Source organism: Buteo buteo, chromosome 2, assembly GCF_964188355.1.
Source record: "Buteo buteo chromosome 2, bButBut1.hap1.1, whole genome shotgun sequence".
Classification (NCBI taxonomy): domain Eukaryota; kingdom Metazoa; phylum Chordata; class Aves; order Accipitriformes; family Accipitridae; genus Buteo; species Buteo buteo.
Genome location: NC_134172.1, coordinates 46,536,221 through 46,542,827, shown reverse-complemented (window position 1 = coordinate 46,542,827; position 6,607 = coordinate 46,536,221).

Sequence of the window (6,607 nt, the reverse complement as noted above, 5' to 3'; positions counted from 1 at the left end):
ACCGTGTATCAAGACAATACCCTTTTGAGCTTTTCATTACGGGGAGCTGTGGCAGACTTCTTCTCTTGTACCTTTTCCAAGTGGCTTGCTAGGGACCTGATGGTGTTGGCTGTTCCTGAAATGCTCCTTCAGTGAGAGGCTACATGAAAGGAAAAGTTGGACCAGCTCAGTTGCCTTTTGGGTCATTGGAGCTGAAGCAGTGTGAACTGCTACCTGTTTTTCTCCTTTCTGTTTAAAGCGGGGTTTTCATTTACCTCAGTGCCGGTTTGCTATCAAATGAAATTAAACCACAAGGGAAAAAAAAAAAAAAAAACCAAACATGCCTAAATCCAATCTGCTTGCACTAGTATCTTCATTTCCACTGGCAGCATTTCCTAATGTGGAGAAAACCCTCATCTCATTATTATTTGAGTTCTGTGAGGGAGTGTTTTGCTTGCACTTGCCTTAAGCATCCAGAGACCAGAGTTGATAATATTCAGCCTAGCTTTTGAGGGATTGGGGAAGGGATAGTCCTATAAAATTGAACAACAAGCGACTGGAGTCTACATACTTAATGAAATGGGGGAATAAAAATGATGCAAAAAGTACATCCTTAATGTAAGCACTTCAGGATCATTTTGATGATCTGGACAGAAAAGATGAAAGTATTAAGCTAAGTGGGAAATATAAAAAATACAGACAAATTATAACTTCTATAGATTTTCTCATAAAGCTAACAATTATTCAGCAGTCTAGAAGGCTATGGTCCATCAGTCTGCAGCATTTTATGAGGTTGTGTGTACTTCTGTGTTTTACACAGAATTGTCATTGTCTTACTGGCAGCCTGCAACCTGAACTTTAACATACATCTTCACCATGAACTAAACTGCAGTCTAGTTAAACAGTTCAAGTTTATGAAAACTCTGTTAACAGCCAAAATATAGTGTAAACACATATTCATCTTGAAGAATCCTCAGATGCATTGCAGAAGTACGTTGCAGAGACCTACCCATACCATTCCAAATAGAGACTTTAGCCTATTAGAATAGGATAGAATAGACTGTTTCAGCTGGAATGAACCTACAGTGATCATCTAGTTCAACTGCCTGACCAATTCAGGGCTGACCAAATTAAAGCATGTTACTAAGGGCATTGTCCAAATGCTCTTAAAAGCTGACAAGCATGGGCCATCAACCACCTCTCTAGGAAGCCTGTTCCAGTGTTTAACCATCCTCTTAGGGAAATGCTTCCTAATGCCCAGTCTAAACCTCCCCTGGTGCAGCTTTGAGCCATTCCCATGCATCCTATCACTGGATACCAGGGAGAAGAGATCAGCACCTCCCTCTCCACTTCCCCTCCTCAGGAAGCTGTCAAGAGCAGTGACGTCGCCCCTCAGCCTCCTTCTCTCCAAACTAGACAAACCCAAAGTCCTGAGCTGCTCCTCGGAGGACATTCCTTCCAGCCCTTTCACCAGCTTTGTTGCTTTCCTCTGGATGCATTCAAGGACCTTCACATCCTTCTTAAACTGTGGGGCCCAGAACCGCACACAGTACTCCAGGTAAGGCCACACCAACACTGAATACAGCAGGATAATCACCTCTTTTGACTGGCTGGTTATACTGTGTTTAATGCACCCCAGGATGCGGTTTGCCCTCTTGGCTGCCAGGACAATTAATAGAGTATTGATTAATTCAAGCTGCATCTGAGGTAAGAAGTGGCAATCCTTTAAATAAAAACATTGCAGACAATGGAGATGAAAGAGCAAGAAAGAACCTTTCTACTGTTGAAACAAGTGCTACCAGATCATTAATGGTAGCAAGAACACAAAGACACTCTTATGCCCTGTCTGCAGACTCAGACAGATATGTTCAGGCAATCTAACTGTACTGATTGAAGATACTGGCCTCCCATCCTAGTGGGCTATACCGACCTCAGCTGGAGATTTTAATCTTTTTCTCAAGGTTGGCAGAAGAAATGACTTTTTGCATGTTAGTGGCTTGAGTTCAGAGTCTGGCATCTTACCTTTAATTGCTAATGAGATGGGTTAAGAGCAAAGGCAATCTGAAAGGTAATCTCAGGGAAATCAGAACAGCAGCCTCTTTCATAAAAGAGCACATTTTCATGGTGTAGCCATGAGAGTCCAGGTATAACCAATGAATTTAAGTCACAGATACTCAAGTGCATATTCCATTCTCCTGAACCTTATACAGCAAACAGCCAAAGGGAAGTGACAGACAGCTATGGGTCATAATAGATCAAGCTAAGCGACTGTTTGCCTGAATTATAGGTGTTAAGTCCTTCAGATTCTGGGGTTTGTATGGAAGCAGCTGAGGAAGAAGCACATGTTCCCTTATGCCAGCTTTGCTATGGCAGCAGTATGAGCTCCTCTGACAGGTGAAGCAGGCATCTGGGTTTATTAAACCACCACTAAGATTTGACAGATTTCATCTCCAACACCCCAAAAGACTAAGTCAATATGAAATTTATCTAGTGCATGTCAGAAAGCAGATAGTTTGGTACCTATAGTTCCATTACAGAAAAAAAAAAAAAAAAGAGGAAGATTGATAAAGAAAATAAAGATACAGTTTGGATGGGGGAGCAAGTAATACACAATGAGATCACTGTTCTTGTTTTCCAGTTTTCCTCTGTAGTTAAGTGCTTTGTTGATCCAATGTCAGTAGAGATAGATCCATATTTTTCTTCAGTGCTTCATTTGACTTTACATGTGCTGGTAAAAAAGACAGCATGGATTAAGCATCCATTAAGAAGAACAAAACCAACTTCTGTAAGGGCAGTATAAAGCTCTGAGATTCTTTAGTTGCATGTTCTAGACTACTTATATGCAGTCACTGCACTTACAGCTTAATCTAGTGATCTATTTTAGCTATTCTAGATATTGCTAGGATGCCTGTTCCTCTTTTTCTAGGAAGTTCTCTATTTGTCTGACATCCAAACATTTATCAAAACCTGACAAGCTCCTTTCAAAACTCAGTACCCAGAGATAATATGATATGTCAGTGCTAATCTACAACTGCAAAGAGTCCTGTACAAAGCAGAAACATCTGGCAACTAGAAAATACAGGCAAGCTACAATAGTATAAATATTTATCTTTAATTGCAAATTTCTGAAAACAGTCCTGATTACCTGCTTGGAAAATTTCCAGTTAATATGCTAATTTTCTCATTGAATAGATTATTATAAAAAATAGTTTTCTTAGGATACATTTGAAAGCATTACATTGCAGTTTCATTTTATTCTTACTGTTCTGTACAAAAGATAGGAATCTGATTTATATATAATTAGGTAATTATTGCACTGGAACACATTAGGGTCTTGAAACACATCTTTAGACATTCTAAATTCTGCTGATTTTGTAGGGATTTCTTTTACGTACATTCTGTTGTGTGAGTGTGGGGCTGGCAAAACTGTGTGACTTCTTTAGTAGAGTAAACTCTTTAGCCTAACTATGGGTAGGGATTAGGTAGCAGAGCTCAGCCTCTCTGAGTAGATGATGTCAAAGGGAAGACTAAGATATAATAATTAATAGTTTCATAAGACACCTCAGTTTCTAAAGCATCATAAAGACATATGAAGATGAGGTCCTCCCTAAATTAAACAAATGTAGATGTAACTGAATAATAGAATTAAGAAAGCGCTCTTCATGTCCCACTGTCTTTGACTTTTTTGAAGGTGTACAGAATGGGAAGGAGTTAGGTTTGGCTTTTAGTTTTTGGTTTTTTTATTCCCAGTGACCCCTGGGTAGCTTTAAAGTCCCCCAAAAACAAATGCGCATGAAGGCCAGGAAATGCTAAAAGGCACAAACATTTCACCTTCCTCTCACTCAGACTTCCTCCCCTTCAACTACACTCCCTATTCCTCCTCATCCTTTCTTCACATAACCTGTTTTCCTACCACTTATCTGTGCTTATTTTGTCAGCTCTCCACACCTTTATTGAAATGTTTCTTTTTTATGCCCATTCTCACCTCAGACTTCCCAGTCCTGCTCTATTTTGGCTGACTATTCTGCATTTTTGAGGATAAAAAGTTAATGAGGAATGGAAGGTGTTTTGAGGGTTTGTGCTGATTTTGGCTGGGATAGAGTTGATTTTCTTCACAGTAGCTAGTATGGGGCTGTGTTTTGGATGTGTGCTGAAAACAGTGTTGATAACACAGGGATGTTTTCATTAGTGCTGAGCAGGGCTCACACAGAGCCAAGGCCTTTTCTGCTCCTCACCCCACCCCACCAGCGAGGAGGCTGGGGGGGCACAAGGAGTTGGGAGGGGACACAGCCGGGACAGCTGACCCCCACTGACCATAGGGATGTTCCAGACCATATGACGTCATGCTCAGCAATAAAAAGCTGGGGGGAAGAAGAAGGAAGGGGGGACGTTCGGAGTGATGGCGTTTGTCTTCCCAAGTCACCGTTAGGTGTGATGGAGCCCTGCTTTCCTGGAGATGGCTGAACACCTGCCTGCTGGTGGGCAATAGTGAATGGATTCCTTGTTCTGCTTTGCTTGCACACTCAGCTTTTGCTTTGCCTATTAAACTGTCTTTACCTCAGCCCACGAGTTTTTTCACTTTTACCCTTCTGATTCTCTCTCCCAAACAAACCGGGGGGTAAGTGAGCGAACAGCTGTGTGGGGCTTAGTTGCTGGCTGGGGCTAAACTATGACAGTCCCTTTTGGTGCCTAACATGGGGCTCGAAGGATTTGAGATAACCACAGGTTTGACTGGAATGTGCTAGATCGAATTTATAGCTGTTATTGCTGTTTAGCTATTAATGGGCAGGATTCTGTGCTTGCCATGGGGCTTGCTTGCCTTACTGTATCTTAGAGTCTAGTGAAATATCTCAACCCATGAGTTTTCTCACTTTTACTCTTTTGTTTCTCTCCCCAGGGGAGTGAGCAGGTGGCTGTGTGGGGCTTAGTTGCTCAATGGGGTTAAACCACAACAGGGTTAAAAGCAATTTTACTCTTTCTTACATTGAAGCAAATGTACTTACTTTGTTTGTAGAGAACTTCCCACCTCACGCACAGTTGACAGGCTCCTTCAGAATAAGTCAGTCTTCCAAATAGATCACTTCTCTATTCTCAAAGAAGAAAGAATGTTTGCAGCTTTTCTTGGAGATCATGTTGCAGGCCTTACAAGATAAATACATTTTTAATCTAGCTGGGAACCTAGGTCAAGCACAAATTATGAAGCTTAATAGATAAGGAGAAATCTGGAAAATAAATGTTTCATTTTAACTTCATAAAGATTTTCTCTCTGTATCTTACAGATTCTGCTGGTACTGTTTTTTCCTCTGCCTGCCCAACACGGTGCACTTCTTTCAGGTAACCTATTACTGATGGTAATTTGTTACAAATTATTCCTTTAAGCTTTTGTGCTGCATCATTATTATTTAAGGTCATAGCATGATAAATCTTTTGGGTCAGTAAAAAGGCCATCCTCTCCCAGTTTCTCATTCCCCTTTCTGCACTTTCTTCCCCCACCTGGTGTTGACACACAAGTTTTTGTACGTGCAGTCCATGCAGACAATCAAATAGGAGAATTAGCTGTGTTTATCTGCTTTTTCTATGGTGAAGTGTTTGTTGAATGACTGTCTCGGTCCATAGCGTATGAAGTAAAATATCTGACTAAGCAATTTACTGCTATTAGATTTGTATTATGGAATACAGAGTGTGAATATAAAAGAGACAGAATTATGGGGGCTGAGGGCAATACACAAAACTGATTTTGGGCAATACACAAAACTGATTTGGGGCAATACAGGTGCCTGCCAGGTAAGCCTTTCTTGCCTACAATCTGTCATGATTTAACCCCAGCTGGCAACTAAGCACCATGCAGCTGCTCACTCACTCTTCCCCCATCCCACTGGGATGGGGAGGAGAATCAGAAAAAAAAGTAAAACTTGTGGGTTGAGATAAGAACGCTTAATAACTAAAGTAAAATAAAATATAATACTAACAATAATAATGATGATGATGATGATGATGATGATGGAAAGGAATATAAGAAAAAAAAAAACCAACAACCCCCAAACAAAGAAAAGACAAGTTATGCACAATGCAATTGCTCACCATCCACTGACAGATGCCCAAGCAGCAATCTGCCCCTCCTGGCCAACTCCCCCTGGTTTATATACTGAGCACGATGTTCTATGGTATGGAATATCCCTTTGGCTAGTTCAGGTCAGCTGTCCTGGCTATGCTCCCTCCCAGCTTCTTGTACACCTGCTCGCTGGCAGACCATGGGAGACTGAAAAATCCTTGACTTAGGGTAAGCACTACTTAGCAACAACTGAAAACATCAGTGTGCTATCAGCATTATTCTCATACTAAATCCAAAACACACTGTACCAGATACTAAGAAGAAAATTAACTCTATCCCAGCCAAAACCAGGACAAATCTTTAGGCAGTGGAGAACTATTTTTAGAATTGCTTGTCATTGCTCTGTCCTATATATAAACAGTATCCCTTACAAAAGAAAAAATAAAGGCAAGCTTTGCTCTACATATGTGGAATTTTTTTTGGTTTTTTTTTTGAAGTGCAGATGGCATCAAATCATTCCTTTCTTTTCTATCTTCCATTCTTATCTTCTTGAAATTGAACTAGTCTTCATCTCAC